General features: G+C 46.0%; 1 protein-coding gene across 1 annotated transcript in view; it reads left to right on the top strand.

Moving 5' to 3' along the window:
• LOC138580155 (killer cell lectin-like receptor subfamily B member 1B allele C) overlaps nt 1–22,694 on the top strand; it is a 535,945-nt gene that overhangs the window by 306,853 nt on the left and 206,398 nt on the right. The window lies entirely within an intron of this gene.

Genomic DNA, 22,694 nt, shown 5'->3' with positions numbered 1-22,694 from the left:
AGCTGGGCGCAGTGGCAAGTTTTCTTTTAAAGGCCTTGTCACTGTGCTCACTCTCTAGATTTTAACTCACAATGTTGGTTGTTTGTTCAGCGTTTACGTATGCGGTTATGAGAACACTACTGTTAAAAATGCACTGTTCAAGGTGTAATTCGTATTTGGTAGCTCAGCAAGTAGAGGTGCTGTTGCGGATTGGTAACATGTTTGGAGTTACTTTTAAATCCGGGTATGTTTTTTTAAAAATCTGTAATATTGTCGTAATGCGTGTACTGCGTGTACTGGCATGCCTTAGTAACAAAGTGTGGCACTGCTGGTCTGGACTCACCCGGATTTTGCATTGTAAAGGTGGCTGAGCGGTCTTGGTGAGTGCTGCTTGCACACATATTTATGCGATCGCTCTGCTGAAACACATCAGGTTCTCCAAAAGGATTGTGGTATAGCAGCCATCTGTCAATTTGTTACTTTTAATTTTTTGACAACGATGTTGTTATATATAAAATATGCTGGGCTTTTTTGAACTGCCGACCTTGGTAGACCCCATACAATGGGGTTCAGTATTCACCCAAGATCACACACGTTAGCTAAATGGTGTAGCTGAGATTCTTTCACACAAAACGCTTGAAATATAGAATTATTTTTAAAACTGCATTTACTGTGTTTACCAGGGACCCACAGGAGGTATCTGGTATTGTTTGGAAATGTATTTGACTATTATTTGACTACTGCAACAAAGTGATTGATGCTTTGCAAAAGATGGAAAATTCTGATTCTATATTCTTTTTCGTTTTTTACTTAGAACCACCATGGAGCACAGAACCTTGCAGGCAACGAACCGTGGAGGAATGGATCTAGGAGTGCCCGTGGATGTGGACTGTGGACTCTTGCAACCAGCATACGCTGATACCATGGATCTAGGATTGCCCGTGGATGTGGACTATGGACCCTTGCTATCAGCATACGCTGATACCATGGATCTAGGATTGCCCGTGGATGTGGACTGTGGACCCTTGGATTGCCCGTGGATGTGGACTGTGGACCCTTGCAATCAGCATACGCTGATACCATGGATCTAGGATTGCCCATGGATGTGGACTGTGGACCCTTGCAACCAGCATACGCTGATACCATGGATCTAGGATTGCCCGTGGATATGGCTGAGAGGTCCTTGCAATCATCAAGGATGGATGTGCGTTGCAGGGATTTGTGTGACATGTCGCTGGAAGGTGCTGTTTTTCCAGAGTCTTCAAGCCACAAAGGATTGGGTTGGTCACCGACATTGGAGAGTGTCTTTTGGGGTGCTTGAAAGGGCCACGGTAACCAACATCATTGGAATGCCTCTGGAAGAGGGCATAGTTTTTGGATTATGGCGCCCATTGTGTTGTCATCGCAAGAGGGTGTACAGTGGAGCAGCTACAGCTACCAAGGCGGCAGGTGCTCCACCAGTCTTTTGATTTGATTCCACACATACAGATGTCTCCACTTTGAATGATTGGGATTCATGGCCCTTTTTCACAAAATACCAGTTTCTTGTCCCACACATGGCACCTCTGTCGAGTTCTGTCCAGTGTCTGATCTCAGAGCTCTACATGTGGTTTATCGCATGTTGTTCAAAATATTTCACCCCTCACTCCCCCACTTTCCCAAGTGATTTTGACTATGGCCCTCATTACGACCCTGGCGGAAATCGGAAAACGATGGCGGAAATGCAATACCGCCATCGAATAGCGCTCGGTGCGACTATGACCCGCCACCGCAAAGTACGAAGCCATTAGCGACACCGTAGTGAACGCCAACGCTAACTGCACCAAGTACGCGCGCGCGCGCCATGCCAAACCGTAAATACCACCATGGCGCAAGGGTACGCGAATTCCGACCCTAGCGGACATGTACCTAACGCCATCAAGCATGGCGGAAAGCACCATTCCGCCATGGTGAGAAGTACGGCATCGCGAATCAACCGTAAACGGCCCCACTGAGTGCCTGTACACCGCTCCCTGCCCACAAAGTACAACTCCCCGTAGGTGCAATGAAGTCACAATGCAACCAGTGAAATGTACAAGTCACCCATGCATGCCAACGAACAAAAGATTCACAAGAGGGGCCAATGGGAGCTGCAGGGCACAGATGGCACGAATACAGAAGCCATTCCAATGGACATGACCACAGTCCCCCCCCCCGAAACGCACGCAAACACAGGCACCTGTGACCAGCAATATTCCGAAAATCACAACATTCCACCAGTCCACCTGGCTGACCGGCGTCTGTTACACAAAACCCAATCCCCCGCCCCTGAGCATGACAACATTCAAACAGTCATATTGGCAGCCCCCATCCCTGACCTCACTGGGCTCCGTAGGCAAACGCCCCCAGCACAGTACCACGCGACTATACTCCGAAACCGGAACCCAATGCAGATCTCCTCACAATACATCGCTCCCCAAATAGGAATATGCCACATCACTCGCAAAGAAGAACGCTACACGGCCCATATCAGAATAGAAATTTAATGCACAACTAAATCACCAAGCTCATACAGCCATTAGTCCATGAACTCCAAAACACATATCACCATTGTGGGCTGCATCCGCAAGGAATGACCAGCTACTACTTGTGTGACGCCCTGTTCCATCATGGTACACAGAGCCACATTCACGTACGAAAAGGCAACATGGAAGCGCACAGAACCGCAGGCCCGTCCCAATGGGGAGGCACTAGTCCAACTGAAAGGCCGAAATGTTGCTCCGAGCCACTAGTACTGCGTAAGGGCATGTGGCCCATTGGCGATCGTCCCATAAGATCGTAATGCTGCTCCACTGATTAACACGAAGCAGCAGGTGTCGGGAGTAAACGCCATCTGCAGGAGTGGCATACAGATGGCAGTGGCAAAAGGGGAGGAGATACCTGTCAACCAAAAGAAAAGAAAAAGAACAGAATGGCCATCAGAACTACATTCGAACAACTCACTTCAATGATCACACTAAATCCACAGCCATATGCATGCTAGCCCACTCCAAAGGATCATCACCACCCCAAAACCACTTGCGACTCATAACTATCTATATCGAGGTGTAAACACCATCACAAACGAGTGTACCTGTGCATGCGTCTGTCAAAACAGATTCCATCAGATGGGAATGTTAACGTGCATGGACACAAGTGTCTGAAGGCGCGTCGAGACAGGGAGGGCTCAACAAGGCCAGATAGACGATGGTCCCACTATGGCAGCCCTGCATCACATAGCGCAGGGGAGGCGGATAGATTCCAAGAAGCACTGTACATGGCAAACCCTGTATCAAATCACCTGCCCATGCATCCATTCATCATTCCCTCATCCTGTTATAAAAACGCCTGAATATTTACTCACAAAACATTCGAAATTTCCATTGAGTCTGTGCGTTATGCAGCCTGCAAAATCCACAGTGCCCCAGCCCGTAATTCCAGTGTTGTGAAGTTACATGTATTTGGGAACGTCCGGCCTCAACGGCCACGTCACTATTGCGCATCCCAAACTATTCATATCAATCATTGCTTCCTCGCCATGGCCTCTGTCTCAAGGACATTGAACAATAGAACGTTATATTTGCAGTCAGACCTGTGGGCATCTCCTCTCCGCTAGCTGAAAACCGAAAGCGCCGGCCTTCGAATTCCTCATTTGCAACATCACGTCGAAAAGGCATCTGTGGCCGTTTGAAATCACAAATTAATCCATCTAGTGCGGCTGTGTGTGAAAATGGCAACTGCCATCCCCCACTAATGGGACGCCCCGCCTGTCGTTGCAACTCGGTACAGTGATGCATGAGGGCCCACCGTTACTCGAGTACTACGTTCCACTGACCCATCACAAGTCTGTTCGCGACTGCAAAGATTGTATGTGAAACAATGGGACCATAGCCGAATGTACATTTCAACAAATGTTACACGGCCATCGGGTACAAATACATGATTGCAATAGCAAGATGCCATTCCTCGAATAGCAGCGTTGTGTGCGGGACGTGCTCGCCCAAAGGGGAGAGCAGCTTGCACAGGTGGAATGAATCACCACAGGTGGAGGCCATACAGCCTGAAAACACATAAAGTGCACACCCAGTCTCCTCCCACAACCACACCCACTCCGAAATGCTACCGGCAGGACTCGCGATGTTGGCCCTGGGGGACCTGATAGCACTGCAAGTACTCCAACTCCAAGAAGAAGACGAACACCAACTACAACCGGCCGCACGGAGGAGACGCAGGAGGAGGAGGAGGCCAAGGCAGGGCCCGCAAGGGCCGCCAGCACAGCCACTACCACCACGCAGGCAGCCCGCAATCCCACGCCTCCGAGCACATCCGTTCAACCTCACTGATGAGCAGATCCACACCCTCTACCGTTTGGACCGGGACACCATAGCCGCAATAGTGGACATGACACAGGCTGACCTTGTCAGCATGATAGATAGCCCAACCGCCATCCCACCCCTACTGAAGGTGGTGTCTGTACTCCACTTCCTGGCCACAGGCACCTACCAGCACACAGTCGGACAGTTGCATGGCATTTCTCAGCCACTGTTCTCACGGACACTATCGCAAGTGCTCGATGCCCTCCTGCAGCACGCAGACGACTACATCTCTCTACCACGCTCGGAGCAGGAAATTACGAACACAAAAGTGGGATTCCATGCACTTGCCGGCATACCGGGTTGCATTGGTGCCATCGACTGCACCCATGTTGAATTGGTCGTCCCACATGCCATGGAGGCCCAGTACCGCAACCGAAAACAATTTCATTCCCTGAATGTACAGATGGTGTGTGACTCCAACAGGATCATTACACATTGTTGTGCCAGATTCCCTGGATCAACCCATGATTCTATGGTCTTGAGGAACTCTACTATACCACGCTACATGGAGCGACACGCAGGGAACAGATCCTGGCTACTCGGTGAGTCTCTTTTCATGCATGATGATGTGGGGTATGTGATGCGGCAATGACCTGGCAGGAAGAGGGGGGGGGGTGTGCGTACGTAGAAATGGCATTCCACATCATACGTTTATCGTCCACATACAGGTGATGCTGGGTATCCACTGAAGAGATGGCTCCTCACACCAGTCCGGAACCCACGGGACCAGCATGAGGAGGACTACAACCATGCCCACTCACGTACCCGTGTAGTCATTGAACAGGCATTCGGCCTACTGAAGACTCGTTTCCGCTGCCTCAGCAGGTCTGGCGGGGCACTCCTGTACCGCCATGAGAAGGTTGCAAAGATGGTCATGGCATGTGTCATGCTCCACAACATGTGCGTACGTAGAAATGTGCCCATGCCCCCTGACGCAGAACTGCAAGCACCTGATGATGGTCATGATGAGGGTGGGGATGTGGCAGCACCTCATGGAGTCTGCGAGGCACCGGAGGCCCGTGACATTCGTCAGCATGTCATTGATGCATGCTTCTAGCACTCACGCCTGGTGGCTGATACATGGACACGGGACTCGTGGCACTGTGTGTGTCTGGGACATGCACAATATGGACTGTACCCCTATGATGGCCTAGTACACAAAGATCATTGTCCACACATCTCATTGGTTGATCGTGCACTGTTTATGGCATATGTGATATCATGTTGAACACCCTATCGACCCGCCACCCAAGTGAGCCCAACACACCCCCTCCACCCTCCTACCTCCCCCCCGAACACCAGTGTCCAAAGATGCTCATTGTCAGTGGGCTGTCGCTATTGCAAGCCCCCTCTGCGGGTGTCAGGGGCACCCCTGCCTGTGGAGCGCAGGTTCCTCCCAGATCTACGTTGGGGGCTGCCCTGGACGGAACTTGCAACGGATGATGTGTCTGCCTGCTCACGTCCATGCATGTCCCTAAGGGTTTGTGAGAGCTCAGTGAGCGCACGGCGCACTGCGGCAAGTTCGGCACATACGTCTTTGGACGTCGCATGCAGTTCCCCCTCAGGCTCTCGGTGCTTCTCTCCATTTGGACTCTCAGGCTCTCGGTGCTACTCTCCATTTGGACTCTCAGGCTCTCGGTGCTACTCTCCATTTGTGCCCTTAGTGTCTCTGTACTTCTCTCCATTTCTGCCCTGAGTGTCTCAGTTGATGTTTCTATGTCTGCCTTAGTGCCCCCACATTCATCGGCATGGTCCTTGAGGAGCGTGGCCAGTTGCTGCTGTTGCACGATTAACTGCTCGAGGGACTGTTGCCTCTGCTGGGCCATGGCCATTTGCGGGGGTGTCACAGAGGGGCTGTTGACCTCATGTTGCCTTGCCACAGGGCTTGTGGGGGATGGCCAGTCGTCGTCTTGTGGGTGCCCCTGCGTGGTATCCTCATGTTGTATGGGATGGGACAGACAGGGGGAATGGGACAGGTCATGGATGGATCTGACTTCAACATCCCCGTCTTCTGTGTCGGAGCATGCTGCCATCAATGGGGTGTCACCTATGGTGCTGCTGCCACCAGAGGCAGTGCCTTCTGGTGGTGGTGTTGTGGGCATGCTGGCTGCTGGGGTGCCTGTTGATGTTCCCTCCTGTGTGCTGCCACCTGATGTGTGCTGCTGCCGTGTCTTGATGCGTGCAGCTGAGGTGGAGGGTCTTTGGCCGTTGGTCTTGGCCCTCTTTGCAGGTGCGCTGGTAGGGGTGTCCTGATGCTCGTCGTTTGGATCAGACCCTGTGGTGGAGTAAAGGAGGGCGAGGGTTAATAATGGGTCTGTGGGTATTGGAATGGCATTGTATCACATGCATTGGGGTGGTACCTGAGGGTGATTTGGGTCGGGGCCTTGGAGGTGCTTTCATTTGTGTGTGGAGTGAGGGTGCAGTTGTTTGGCAGCCTGCAGTTAGGGTGTGCCTGCTGCACGTGTAGTGGGTGTTTTAGGTGTTTTTAATTATTTATGTATTTATTGTGAGTTTTAAAGTGCGCTATCAGGGCGATGTGTGTGGACGTTCTCCTGGACATGTGTTTCTGTTGCACTATGTGGACACATGGTAGTTCACATGATTGGACATTGTGGATTTAGCATTGTTTTATCTGGCCCACCTACCTGAATCTTCGGATGTCTGCACTCCTTTCTCCATCCCTCCGACTCCCTCTAAGCTCTCCATTCCGATGGTGGAGGCACAGATTTCTTCCCAGGGGGTCAACTTGATGGGTGATTCTGACCTCCCCCGGTGGCTGTGGCAATGTTGCGGTTGGCAGAGAGTATGCTGCGGACGCGTATCCGCAGGTCGTCCCATCGCTTTCGGCATTGCTGTGGGTTGCGGGGTGCGGTCCCCACCGCACTTACCCGCTGTGCCACCAGAGCCCATATGGCCTTCTTGTTCGCAAGTGCCGTCCTGGTCATTTGCGTGGAGAAGACGACGGCAGCATTCTCCTGGAGGGTCTCTGTTAGCACGGTGAGTTCCTCACGGGAGAAGTGGACCTGCCGCTTGCGGTCGCACGCTTTCTTCGCTACTTTTCCCATTTTTCTTGGTTTCGCTAGGGTGGATGACGGGTTGGGGTGTGTCTCGGGGTAGTGTTTTTAGTGGTTGTGTGGTTTTTGTGGTTTTATAGGTGTACGGCGGGATGTTTCCCGTTCCGGGCCCATGTTTTTACTTCCGTTTCCGTATATTTCCGGTCACCGTACTTTCCGGTAGGCGCACTCTGCGGTGTCCGCTGTGATGGGTGGCGGTATTGCACCTAGGGCGACGTACGGCGGCGGTGTGGGCCGTTTTGGGGTCATTTCCGCCATCGCGGACTTTGCACTTCCGCCATGCCGTGGTGCTCGTGCCCGATGGGTCGGAATGGGCCGCACTTTGCTCCTTCGTGCAATGGCGGAAACGCTATTTACGCTGTTGCGGTCCGGTCAGTCACTTTCCGCCAGGGTCGTAATGAGGGCCATAGTGTGAAATGGCAAATATTCTACAAGCCCAGGGAAATGTATGATACCGCTAATGGTTTTTATAACATTAACCACCATTTTAATGGCAGCAAATAATTGTATATGATCACAAATATTTATTTTACAAATATATTTATTGCATTTTACATTTTCTGCATATTACATTTTAGAATGTCCACATTACATTTCCCTGTTTAAAATCGTATTGATGGTTTCCGTAAGAATTATTTCTTCATGAACACACACTTCCTTCCATTTTTCTGAATGTCATTGCATATGGGACCACTGAGTCTTTGTAGAAATCCCCCAACAAAACCTAGAACTCTTCCTGATAAACTGGATAGATATGGTAATGCGTAGATATACCACTATACCACCTCTGCCATCCCTCCATCCAACCAGTTCAATTTATTTTCATAGCCCTTGTGCACCATAAATAGTTATGGTATGACTTCCGTGCCTGGTCATTTCGCAAGTTCACACACAGCATGCCCTCCATGAGGACGTGCAGTTTTGTAATTTGGAGGTTTAGAGTATCGCCAGTATTGAGGTGGATGACACCGGCTGGCTACATTTGCACCTGCAAAACCGACTCCTGATATCAGAACGTGGAGTCCAAAAGCTACTTTAATATCTTACATTAAGATTGTTATCCATGATCTATTTTTGCTCACTTTATGCATAGAAAAATCTTCACTGACACCTTTCCTCCTTTCAGGATGATAAAGGAGCTGACATAGCACTAGTCTGCATTGCCATCACCGTTTTTGCCCAAAATGTAGCAAGCCGGTGGCATCTGCCTTGTTCACTACAGACCCACAGAAATGTGAGACGTGATAAATTGATAGGAGCAGAACGTGCTTGTCAACAACAGACAGGCGATAGTGTTAGAGCCACAGCAGCAAGTCATAAAACATCCTGCTGCGTGCTATTTAAGTTTGGTGAACAATGGAACCCACTTTTCTAGCACAGACAGCCTTGTGAGGGCTGGTATCCCTTTACCACCCGCCCCCCCTCCCATAAAGATGTCTCCGGCTAGAGATAGCTTAAACATCAGAAATTGCAAAAGCTCTCAAAGCACAAGCTTTCAAATACTACATCGCTGAACTGAAATAGAGCGCTCTAAATTACATTGCGGCTATTGAAAATAAAATGTTCTCACACCCATTGCTTGAAAACAATTACACAGTATTCGGTTAGTGGTTAGTAATTTACTCTGCCCCAGCGCAAAAGTCTCTAAACCCTAGGATCTAGCAAGGCATGCAGAGAAGTAGCTCTTTACAATACAAATGTCATGCTCGTGGCCAGGACCTATCCTTCGCACAGTGGGAAGCTGAGAGTACCTCCTAGCACACAGGGCTTTAAATTCTGCCTCCTCATAATATTTTTTCAGAAGCCCCACAGTGATACCGCTGAAGGCTGGCTAGGCCTAACACAGAAGCTTTATATTTTAAAAGCACATTGCACGGTTGTCAAAAACACAGTTTGAAAACTACATACACACAACCTGACATTTTTTACCCCCCAAACAATTTCGTGCTAATGGCTTACCTTCTTCATACTGTGCTGGTCAAAGCGTTGGAGGCTCCCTGTGAGAGGTGTCCTGCAGAGAGACACAGCCCTGGGGTTATGTCTTCCTGCCGCAGCCGAAAAAATCCTGCTTCAGATTAGATCCCTAAAAGTGCTTCTGCGCCAGGCCTCTTGCGCTCGGCTCGAGACCAGTAGATCTCCTCCCTTTGCAAGCTGAGCCTAGATCGGCCTGTCTGTGTTAGATAATCACCTTCACAGGGACACAGGCGCTGTACCTCACACGGCCACAGTTATGCAATCCAAGCACTGTAGCAAACCGGGCATCAGAACCCTCTTTTATAAGCCAAGTTACACGTTTCTGAAAAAGGGGGGCTTTGTAGTTCTTTTGACCCATGGTGCCCTCAGCCGACCTCAGTAGCACTATGTCATTTTAAATGTCTCATATTGTCTCGCTAAATGGTGTGTTAAGTGCTCGCGATACTCAGCCATGGGTCTTGTGACATTGCCAATTCGCTACACCTATTCAATGCCTGGTTAAAGCCCTGGTCGTGACAGGAAACATGGGGGGCGCAAGGTGCTGGGGCGATACCATGAATGAATGCCCCATCATTTTAAAAAGTTTGATATTGGGTCTCATTACTCGGTAGGCTGTGGACCAAGGTGCTCTGAGCACCTTGGTCCATGCCGGTAAAATACCGGCACCGCCTTGGAGGAAAGGGAAATTAACGCCCTATTCCAAGGTTGGCGGGGCGGTAATTCCCCCTTCCCCCATTGCCCTTCCCCATTCCCATTTTTGCCCCATAGGGCATAATGGGAATGGGGAAGGTGCTAATTACGGTACCGCAAAGCAGGCGATAAAGTACCAACCCGCAAAGGGACCTCGTAGTAAGGCGGTAAGGGTTAATGGTCACCGGTACCATTACCAGTGACCGTTAACCTTTACCGCCTTCCGTGTAATGATTCTTCTTGAATTTTGTGTTGAGAGCATGCAATACTCTGTGCAGGCTCCGGTGGCACTCTCAATTCTCCCCACCTATTCACATGCCTGCTTAAAGTCCCTAGGCATGACGATAGCACAGGCCATGTTGTCCACGCCATCTAAGCGACAAATCAACAGGGGGCAAAATCATACCTTTAAACTCGGCAAAGCTGCAATTTGTTTTAATGAAGCCTTAACAAATACTTGGAACTTTTTTTTCTGCTGAATCCCCTTTGGAGGTTTCGATTATTTCACAAGCCGCATCCTGCCAGAGTGAAAACCCGAAATTTTAAACGTGCTATAAAAACAACTGCGGTCGAGGTGGGATATTTCTAAACATGCTTCACGTTTTCGGCATTGAATACCCAAGCGCATTCCTTCAAGGACCGGCATTGGCAGAACCGACCGTTTGGACTTTTATATAGACATATTAAAGTTTCATGGCTGTGCTTTTATAGGGTTCTGACAAAGTCCACTGGCTGTGTTTTTGTCTAGACAAAACGTTCTTTTCCACAATACATTTTGTAGCTTGACTGAGAAGGAGCAGCCATGCCAAAGTCGTCAGGCTTGACATTTGTAAAGACATGGTGCTGGTAAATTCTGCTAACTGGCCTTTTGTATGGTGCTACCAAAGTTTTGAAACTGTGCTTTGATAGGGTGCTGAGAAAGGCTGTAGCTGTGCTTTTGTTAGGCATGGTGATCGCAGAGTTTAACGATGAGAGTTGCTTTCGTTATTTTAACAGAAACCCACTTTATCAAAGCCGGCCGTCTGAGCTTTTGGATAGGCATGGGGAAAAGCGCTGCTGGTCTAAAGTTTGCTGGTGAGGGTTTGGACTAGGTGGTGCCCTGGTTCAAGATCTCCATGTTAAAAATGCCATTGCAGTTTGTTAAGGAACATGCGTTGACAAAGCCAACAGTCGGATGTTTTGTATAGGCATGGGGCAAGGCTCAACCGGCATAAAGTTTGATGGTGAGGGTTGACTAAAGTGAGCTCAAATGTATAGGGGGTCTGATGCATCTCTATCTATACGCCAGAAAAGGGCTGTTATCAATTTTATATCAAATGTAAATTGGACCCTTAATAATATGCAGCTATTTACCCCTTTGCTCCATTACTTTATCTATGATTTTTTTGAGTGCCATCAAAATGTTTAGTGGTTCACCACACGATCCCCCCTCTTTCCGCTTTGGGCCCCTGAGGGGGGTCACTCTCTGACATCATAACCACATCACTGCACGACCCTAGATTCATAGTCCTCGTCTTCAGAGCTTACTTCGTTCGCGGATGCTCGGCCAGCCTCCACGTTCAGTGGCTGCTCCAACAAATTATATCCAATTTATATACAATTGATAATAAAATGTATATCTTTTTTAATGTTCATTTTATATATTGGGTGCTTATCAACATGATATCAAAAATATTGGGATTCTTATCAAACTGATATCAAAAGGGGGGATTAGAGGGGATTAGGCATGGGGAAAAGTTGCGGTCACCTGTTTAAATTTAACATGATGATGAAAGGGGGTCTCTTATACTACTAGCATCAATTTAGGTTTAGTCTTTTCTCTTTTTTCTACAGGAAAATTGTGAAGGGTTTTAATTGTTAAACCACAACACAGTAAATGTAAAAAAAGAAAATAAAAAAGAAAAGAAAAATTGTACTTTCCAGGGTTTCATCCAATGACTAGTAGTGCAGACCTGCATATGATATCAAGCCACTCCAACCCCACATAACTATCTGCTCAAATCTGCATGCCAGAAGTAGGACGAGGCACTTACGGAAAAGTAAGTACTGATTTTTGCTCATTCTCAGGAAGATAACATCTTCTTTTATTAGTCAATGATCATACAGCACATAAGGAGGTAGAGACATCGTGTCTCAAAAGCACCGCAAGTGAACCCAAAAATAGAAAAAATAATAGAAACCCATGGAAAAACCTTTGAAGACCCACAGTGGCCCAACTTGTCCAAGTCGTGAATTGCAAGACAACATTGAGAGACTATGGATCCAACAGGTTAAAACCACATCTTGCTGACCTGAGACGAAAGGAGATGCTGAGAGATCTATGAGAACTTTAAAGAAAGTGATCAGGATTGAAGGTGAAAGGAAACAACACATAGGTATTACAATTGCTTTTAAATATTGACTCCCACCACATGCCTTAGCTGGATGTGCAGCCATCAGCATCATGAAGGGGAGAAGAGTGAGATCAGCCATTTCCTGCCCCAGCAAGTGAGTCATGCCTCTTGCATCCATGGTCACCACTGGAAACTCTCGAGGTTCCATAGCCTGAAAATGTTCCTTCTTTAAGATTAAAGGATGCCACCATTGAAAGGAGCCCCATACTGTTCACAAGCCGACCAGATCCTGAAGATCATGACAAAGACAATCCGTACCCATCTCCAGACCTTTCCACAGAAGCTATTCAGAATGTTCCAGATACTTTTGCAGGACTTCCAGAAGTTGAATCAGAGGTTCCTCTGATAATCCTGCATGGAATGATTCCATTGTTGCCTGTTTATTAGTGTGATCATGCCATGAAAAGCCAGCATGAAACATGAGGGAGAAAGAGCCGGTTGCTCACACAGTGCATGACAATTGGGGTATGTGGCACAGGACATACTATGATCAGGCGATCAGTGTGGCGTCAAGATTACCTTGTACCTATGGAACCCACACACTTGCACAAACCCTTATGGAGTTCAGTTGTCCATCGTGGGTGATGCAAACGTGTAATGTATCCCTGTTTTGACATTCATTCACAAGCTCTACGCTCTCTTCATGTTAATATCTGGCAGAGGCAATTTTCAGATCTGTACCCAGCCACTGCCTGAAATCTCAAAGACTCCATTGCCTCACTGTGTCCAGGTCCCCCGGGCCCCCTTTCTGCAAGTCTCTCACAGATTCATATCATTCTTCATCTTAGCACCCTTCATCCCTCTGAATCCTAGACTGGACTGCCACAGCCTCTGCTGCAGCTGCTTGAAGCTCCAGCCTGCTCCACTTCAACACAATCTACCCCCTTCCTACCTACTACTCCATCAAATCACTAGACTCCACCCTTGTACTCAGTTGCCTTGACTATTGCTATAGGGACCAAATAGTCATCCATCATTACTCATTGGTCTGCCTTCACACCGTCCTCAAGTTTGCAGCTTGTACCATCGAAAACTTCCAGCGCTCCTTTCCCAACACTGATCACTGCCGCCATGCAGAGTAGCTCACTCTGCAACACTGATCCCTTCCCAATTTCTATTACCCATCCATGAATGGTCGAACATCCCCCCCACAGCCAGCTATCGCAATTACCCAATACCCCCCCCCCCATTTACTCAAGCAGGCTTCTTCACCTCCCTGTCCACCACCACATTCCCATTCTGGCGACCACGTTCACTCTTTCTCACTCCTGGCCCATATCACTGGAAAACCCTCCCATCTAACATCAAAAATAAAACTACCAATCCCAGCATTCCAAGTCGCCCTGAAACTCAACGTCCTTTCCTTTGAAGGGTCCTGGGTCCTCTGCCTTGTCCCATCTCGTTTTCCATCGACCCTGATGCTCTACTCTCCTCCTCTGTTCATGTATTTATGTGTTTATTAACATTTATATAGCGCACAGCAGCCCTCGGGCATCGTGGCGATGTTACAGTAGACATATCTGGTTAAAGAAAGCATAAAAGTCAGGCAGATAAATGCAGTGGGCAAACTTGAATACGGATGTCTGAATGGTTATGCATACTTAGTTACAGTATGCATAACCATGACGTCCTCGGTATCATTGTGATGTGAATTATATGTATGTGTCTGTCGGTGCTGTTCCCAGACACTGTTACCGGTATAATAACCCTCTCCATTTCCCGGCTAATTGTAATTAACCAACCAGCTGTCATTTAGTAAAGCAGCCTGATCAGGGATTGGTCCGATCACTGGTATTTGTCTAATGGACAGCATTTATGATGAAAATGATCTCATTAAAAAAGTGCAAATATATGCTTAACACTTTCAAGCAATCTCCTGAACAATGCCTCTTCCAGCTTGAAAAATACCCTTCCCACGCATGATACTGCCGGAGTGCTCCACTGCCGAGTTACTCCCCAGGACCTAAATGAACCACCACCCCCTTGCCCATCCCCCATCTTTTCGATACACTCTTGTAATGTCGTTTTATGGCTTAAGTGAAACTATCGTGTTTTCTATGTGCTTTTACCTAAGACTTATTTAAATTAAATGTGATCCCTTTTTATTCGGTTAAGTTGGGATTAATGGCAGTGTAAGAGGTGGCTGTCAGGGCATTAGAATGTCACGAGGAATGGGTATGGAAAAGTGGAAGTCATTCCACTTTAAGCTGTGCATGTGAGCAGTCCAGAGACAAGTTCTGCTGAGACTTTGAGCTGAGAATGGCTGCTGGCAGTGAGAGCTGATTGGTCAGAATGCAGGCGGTGAGCAGTTAAAGAGAGAGTTTTGCATGTGGAATGTTTAGCTTCGGATTTGAATTCCAGGCGAGCTGTGAGGATGGAGGAAGGGCCTCAGGGTAAGAGCTCTTCCTTACAGAGTTCTGATCTGGGGCTCCTCTGCTGCTGCTAGCAGAGGGGCCCTGGCGTGCTCCCCAGAGCGTGGGTTCATGCCAAACCAGGTGATGGCTGAAATGGTTGAGAGGCTGACTCCAGACAAACTAGTTGTCAGGTGAGCTGCAGGATTCCATTGGTTCCAGCAGACTGGCTGCTGTGATGGCATTTAAAGGGCATATGGTATGACTGTGTGTGATATGCATGTGTCCTTATTTCAAGTGATAGGCGAGGGTGCTCTTATGAGTGCTTGGCATATTAACAGGAGTAGATGTCTAACTATTCTAAGATGTTATTTTAGCTTCTAAATAAGATGGCTATTTACCTAAACCTGTTAATGTTCAGATGAGAAATGAAAGAAGTGTTGTTATCATTACATCTAGAGATCTGATATCATCTACCCTTCAATAAGGTCATGTGTGAGATACAGTGTCTGTGAAACATTCTGTTGTATCCCTCTCGATAGGGGGATTATCAATGCAACTATAGATGCTGCCTTTCTGGCTGCAGGGTCTTGATGCATGTTGGCCTTGTTATGGTCTTGTTTCAAAGCTGAAGTTAAGTTTTGGTCAAACCTTAAAAACATGCCAGTCTCTGATCAGTTAGTTAGAGGTAAAATAACGGTTTTACAAACACATTATTTTCGTGATATATAAATGCTGACAGTGTATTGTTCAATTAACAGTTTATTGTGAATTACAAGAAAATTCAGAATTTAAATATTCAACAAAATACATCTCATCACTGGTATCACTCTCAGTCTCTCCCTCCTAAATCCCTGTCATCTCCACATATTATTAACTCACCTATACTTCTCCCAAAATCCACCTGACCTCCATCTCTACCCTTGACCTCCTATCAGGTTCATATCTTTGTTTGGTTTTATGTGATTTTCTCGAAAAGTATCCATAAAATATTTTATTTTGGTGGCTTTTGCCACAAATAAATGTGGGAGGGTGCCGGGGCCTCGCAAATACCCCCATAACGCAGGGTGTCGTGTCCCATGAAACCCTCCTTCAATGCTCTCAGAGTCTTAGCATGTTTTAAGTGCCCCAGCAGACCTCTTTAATTGGCTTTGCAGATGATCCTGAAGTTGAGCTGTCCTCCAGGACTCTATAGATGTGTGACATACACTGACAGAGGCAAGACCATTCAGACTAACCTGCTTGTGTATTTGTCTTCTTCAGCTCTTACCCCCCTTGGGTAGGGTTTTTTCCCCACTACCTCGGTCCTTTTCAGACCAGTAATTTCAAAACCCCATCATCTTAGAGTTGAGCAAGCTATACACTCTTCTCAATTTACAAGCATCCTTTTAGCCCTGGAGGTCTTGTAGATGCCATTAGGTTTTGGAGTAAAGCCCCCAACAGGCAGATTCTGGGTCAAGGCTCCAGGCGAGCTTCTTGCTCTATTTTCACCAACAAAACTTAACTTGCTCACAGTGTGGCCTTTTAGTTTATCCACCTTAATACATTCTCTGTAAGCATGAAAGTGTGATTGTTCCAAATATGCACTTCACTCTCTAAATTGTTTACAAATACCTGAATACGATTTAACGTGAGCAGAATATGTATATGATATCCTACTACCAAAAATATATTTTCAAATTGTTTCAGTCTGTACATATAACAGTATCGTTTCAGGTGTTTCTGTATTTTTTGTTTACATTTTCATTTTGTAATTATATAAAGTTCTGATAAAATGCCACAAGAGTGCTACATCACACCTTTTAATAATAATCTACTAACTACATCTCCAGTTCTCCATTGGATTACCCCTGATGAAAATCCCACAATTTCCAAGGGGATTGAAACATGTCGGGCCTAATGTTTTCAGTGTTTTACAATGAACTTTGAAGTTAGCAGATGTCAGCATGACAAAAGAAAACACTGGCATTCATGTTTACATTTTTCATATACATTCTTGAGTTTTTTCAGGATGATGCATAACGTGAATTTTTGTATACAAATAATTTTCTGTGCAGACATAATTATACTGTGTTGCTAACTTGCTATGTCAGTGCCGTGTCTCTCACGTAAAGTATGATCACAAGAAACTGGGAATTTTGGCCCCTTTTTTGGCAGTATATCATACAAAATGGGTCCGCCCTACATACATTTTATATGGAACCTGTGTCTGACTAAGAAAATCCTGTTCAGAAGGGGTCATACGAGTGTTGATCAGTTGAGTGTTGCTTCTGTAAGAACGAAATTATGTCTGAAACCCTGCAACACGTATTTGTTGCTTTTCCAGAATTGGGCCCCTAAAGAATGAAATAGTTACAAAAGTGTTTGTTCTCCTTGGCTGTAGGGGACAGTGAGGGGATGTGGTCATCCTGTTCATAAGGTCACACAACCTCCAGTGTACTTGCAGTGTTTACCAATCTAAAAGCCAATAGGTTTAAGGAAAATGGAGAGGGAAATTAACTAGATAAGTTCCTGTGGGTTCACCCACTTTGTTGTTGTCTGGGTTATCTTGTATCTGAATCAATTGGAGTGGCCCTGAGTTACTTAAAGAGTCTTCTTTATTCTTTTTTCTTTTTTGTGCCTATGATAATTCTTTTAATATCGTTTTTTAAATTGTTTTTTTTATGTATCATGTATTTTAATGCACTGGGCCTCATTACGACCCTGGCGGAGTGGGTTTACGCCAGCGTTATTCGCGGCGGACCCGTCCGCCCTACTACGAGTTCCCGTAGCGCCATGGAGCGTTTTCCGCCTGGTTTTTCCGGGCGGAGAAATCCATGGCGCTACGGGACCTTGTTGTTAATTACGCCACCGTATTTTACGGTGGCGCAATTAACGCCTTCCCCACTCCCATTATACCCTATGGGGCAAAAATGGCAATGGGGAAGGGTAAAATGGGGAATGGGGATTTACCGCCCCGCCAAGGTCGGAATGGGGCTGTAAATCCGCCAACCCCCATGGCGCTATCGGCAGCTTTCCGCCGTGCTCCATGGTGCATATTGCGCCACGATTTCCGCCAGGGTCGTAATGAGGGCCACTGTGTTTTATTTTCTGCATTATTTGTTTTATTTTCTAACCTGGCTTGTTTGTTAAAGGTTAACATTGTTTATATATAGTACTGTATTCCTGGTTTTATAATCATCATCATTGTGATATTTTTCAATTGAGTTCACTGAGTGTGGTTTAATTGTTTTAGATTGGATCACCTATGAGAAGATATAGTTGTATTTATTACCATGGGTAAGGTATTATCAAAACCTCCCAGCAATTTATGAAATGACTATTCACACACTGTTGGGCCAGGAGGTCTTTTTTGTATATTAGATTTAGATGGCATTGTCACCTGCTGATCTCTCTATCTACCTCTCCTGCTCCCTTTACTGCTACAACACCAACACTCTCTCTCTGACATGGTCCTAAAACCCACACCACTGGCTTCCGTCTGCCACTTATTATAGTGTAACCCATGACAGTGCAATAATGGTGGTGATTGGCATGAACTCAGGGTCTGGGTATTGGCATGTGCCCACCTCACTGTCAGGTGAAGCCGCTCTCCACATTATTATGTCGCTGCAGTGACTGTGTTTGGATTGGTTGTGATCAAAATAGTTTAGATCACATTGGCCGAGGGTTAAAGAAAAGCCTGCTGTTATCCTGGCATCAAGCAAATCCCATATGGTGGTTGGATGAGCCCAAGGGCCAGGATCTGTGGCAGCTGGCTTGTCTCTCAGCATCTTCTCTCGCCCTCGGCTCCATATACTAGCATGCATGGGCACACAAGTCTCCGTTACTCTCTAAGCCTCAGTCTGCCCTCCACTTTGGGCTTCCACAACCCGAAGTGCACGTGTCTTGAGACCTCTTTGACCTGCTGGAGACTTCGCTGTGAGATACTAAAATAATACAGTATGGTTGTGTTCTGCTTAGCAGTGCACCTACACGTCCTGCCTTTACATAAAGGAATGGTTTGAGGGCACCAGATATCTCCCCTTCCCTAAGCAAGCCTGTCAAGATGTCCTTATCTCCCTGTATAACATGTCATAGGGATTAACAAAGAAAAGTTCTTCCTGGAATTCTGGCTGTGAGGGTTGGGACAAATCTCCCCTGGGTTACAAAACTAGTCAGGCCCCCTGTAAGGCCAGTTGAAACATGTCTTCTCCTCTTCTGACTGACCCCCAGATATTTTTTGCAAGGCCATTAGGTGTCTTCTAAAATAAATCCTCTTTAGAAGGAAGTCTCTGGGAAACGGTAGGGTTGCACACGTAGACACCACCTCATAGTTCATTGAGGGAAGTCTTCATTCTTTGATAAACAGGTTAAGGTACATGATCAGTAATAAGGTAACATTTCTAGCCCATAAAATAATATCTGAAGAGTTCTGTAGTCCACTTATTCCGGCTCAGTAATGGAGTAATTTCTCTCCATCAGAAAAAGGTTATGCTTAATGTGCAAAGTGGGCAGTCTTACACCTAATTCCTCTTGTGAGAGTACTGCTCCTGCGATTATCTTGGATTCATTGGTAAGAGAAAATGATGGGGGAAAATCCAGCATGATCAACAGAGGTGTTCTACCAATTGTAGTTTTCAATGTTTAAACACTTTCCTTCCCTCTACATTCCAGGTCAATTTAGGAGGATGATCTGGTTATAATCTGTCAGTGTAGGTCTCCACCATTGTTGTGAAGTGTGGAATTAACCTGTGGTCACACCCCACCAAATCCAGGAAGGCTGTAAATTCTTTCTTGGTGGATGGAAGGAGACCCTTCTTCACTGCTACCAATTTCTCTGTCTGGAGTTGCAAAAGATACAAAATTCAAAGTATTTGACTGTATTATGGGCCCAGTGACACTTTGCTGGAATAGCTGCCTAGCCTGTTTTCTGCAGGGCCTAAGCACCCAGATCTATATGACACATATGATCTTCTCAAGTCTTGCTTCATATAATGACATCACACCAATGAAACACCCCCAAAGTACTGGTCTGGTCTCAAGACCCAATCCTTAACCCTTTGGAAAGTAGCGAGGGTCCCATATAGCAAAGAATGGAAGACTGTAAATTGGAATATTCCTTCATGGGCTGTGAACTTGCCAATAGCTCAATATCCCATGGTAAAATCTAACAAGGAGAGGATAGTAGACGACCCAGCTTTTTCTATTAGTTTATTCATTCAAAGCGTGGCGTTGGCCTCAATCTGAGATAGTTCATTGGCCTTCCTAAAGTCAATACACAGCTCACAACTCTTAATGGCTTTTCCACTAACACAATATAGGAAGGCCTCTGACGATGAGAGCATTATTTGAACTGGAGTCTAACTTTTTTAACCTTTTCCTGTTTAATAGCCCTAAGGCCTCTGGCAGTCGACATGGCCAGAGGTACACAAACTTACCTGTGTATGTTGGGCTGCGGAGAAAATGTCAGTGAAATGGGTTAAGTTGTTTTACAAATCCTATGCTTTGCACAGGGTTCAGGTCATCAGGTAGCAATGTACTGGCTAGGTCTAGAGCATGGCTACCCCAGTCATGGGCCTTCTTGAAGGCGGTGAAAGTGAGATTACTCTTCTGCTTCCATGGTTTAAGCCAATTGATACGATAAATATGATCTAAAATATTTCTTATGGTGGTCAGCCTGTTTGACCAGGTAATTGATGTAACCTACTACCCCAGTGACTGGATATTACCCACTCCAGTGGACCAACACTGTAATCTGTCGTGGTCAGTGGGATCATTACCTGGTCATTACCTGGTCTCTCACTTGGAATCTATTAACTTGATTGCGCACCCTTTCTTTCCATTTTCTTCTGGCATTGTTGCATATATTGTTGTACTATTTCTCCAATGAAAGTCATTCTATTTCAGGTTATTTGGTTGAACTGGATGGTTTTGATAGCTTGACCCCTTTCTCTTTTTATTCCCCTGAAATCTTATTGACTGGGGTTCCTGGTTACATACAAACTCAAATGGAGTGAGCCCTGTAGAAGCTTCCGGCATCTTCCATACAACAAACAGGGTCCATGGTACAACTCATGCAAAGTGTTCCCATCCTAATTGACAAGCTTCCATAGCGGATCGCTAACAGCTTGGTTAAACCTTTCAATCAGTCCATCCGATCGGGGTGAGAATGGTATGACGTTCATTCATCGACTGTGTTTTAAAAAAATGTTTTGCCAACATTTTCTTTTTAAACTAATTGAAAAAATAGGAGGTTGTAGGTAAGGGATGAGGAATCAAGTCCTCTGCAGAGTAACATTTTTAATATGTCATTTTCTTCCTGAATTTTTGATGTACTCTTTCTTTTGCTTTTTCTTTCCTTGTTCATTTTGAGTTCATGTTATTGAGGCAACCCACTGATATTGTTTTCTCTGGTTGCCCTGCTTATTTCTGAAAAATGTGTTATTGTAATTTCTTTACATGTAAATATATGTTTTATCACAATTAAAAGCTCAGAGAAACTTCAGACATATCTTTTGGTATTTCTTACCTGTGACTTTACCCGTGAGCACAGAACATTTCTTGTTCAATCAGAATAAATGAGGACAGTAATTTAGACTGATTGCAGTGTGGATCTCCCCCCTTGTTTTGTTTAATATTAAGTACTTCCCCAAATCCACACTGACACCAAGGGGCTACCCTAACCTTTTGTGAAACACTGTAGGTAAGGGTAAAGCAGGAGTGGTGGCGGCGGGTTGGGAATAGTGTACAATTAAAAGGGGGGAGATGGGGAGCCCCCCAAAAATAAAAAATACAAATGTTGATGAGCTGTAAAAAAAGAATGAGGTGCAAAAGGTCTTAATACGAAGGAGAGCCTTGGTTTCCATCATGTGCTTTGGGATAATACTAGTGCCTTCATCAGTATGTGGCACCATGTGTTTAATGATCTGCTGGCGGGTATTGGCACTCAAGGAAAGGCCTCCGGGTACCAAGTAGCACAATCAACTATATGAAGTACGTATCGAGTCCCAGTACAGGAGGGTTCTAAAGTACCCATAAGAAAAGAGAAAAGGGGAGGTCACCAAAGAGTTTGAATACCACTGCAGATACACCTGGGTTCAGGTTTCAGCCTCATGGAAGAAAGGATTTCTTTCGGTCTGAGTTTGGATCTTGAGGGAATTAATCATTTCAATTGGCTCCCATCACCCTTGTGGACCCCCTGTCTTGGAGGCAGTCCTAGTTTAATAATCATGCAAAATAGTGTACATGAGACGTTTTGCAGCAACTCTTCAATGTTTATCATATCTGCATAAACCAGAGTAAAAGGCTGCTTACATTCCACACCTTGTCTAGGGAGGATAGCTCAGCTGCAACGTGCTCGTCTTGGAAGCAAGACGATGCGGGGCAACACTGGTTCGATCCCTGGGTCCGTGCTTAAAAACCTCTGGGTATTAAGTGCGTTATAAATAACATATCATAACTGCATGTTTCGGAACACAACTACCCCTTTTCAAGTAACTCTGAAAGCATAAACACCAGAAAAGAAATAATCAGCCTCTCTTGGCCACTTGCATTCCAACTATGACCTCTGTAGTATTCTACCTATCTATCTGCACTGGGTGCACACAGTGCCACTACTAGAATACAGCTATGTCATATAGAATGTGATGGGACCCGAGGGTTCCAAGAACTACAGTTGGGAACACAGGATGGGAGAACCTTACTGAAAGGATGTCATCTATTTAGCTCCCTGCCTTTCTATATAACTAGCCCTGTAACTCTGTAACTTATAAATAAACTCACTCCTTTTATATATACTGGTCTCCTGTGCCTTACCTGAATCCAGATGTCTTCTTACCATCCCCGATACTACAACCT

Source organism: Ambystoma mexicanum, chromosome 3p (assembly GCF_040938575.1).
Source record: "Ambystoma mexicanum isolate Mex_15411 chromosome 3p, UKY_AmexF1_1, whole genome shotgun sequence".
In the NCBI taxonomy this organism is placed as follows: domain Eukaryota; kingdom Metazoa; phylum Chordata; class Amphibia; order Caudata; family Ambystomatidae; genus Ambystoma; species Ambystoma mexicanum.
This window is presented reverse-complemented; position numbering and strand designations above follow the sequence as displayed.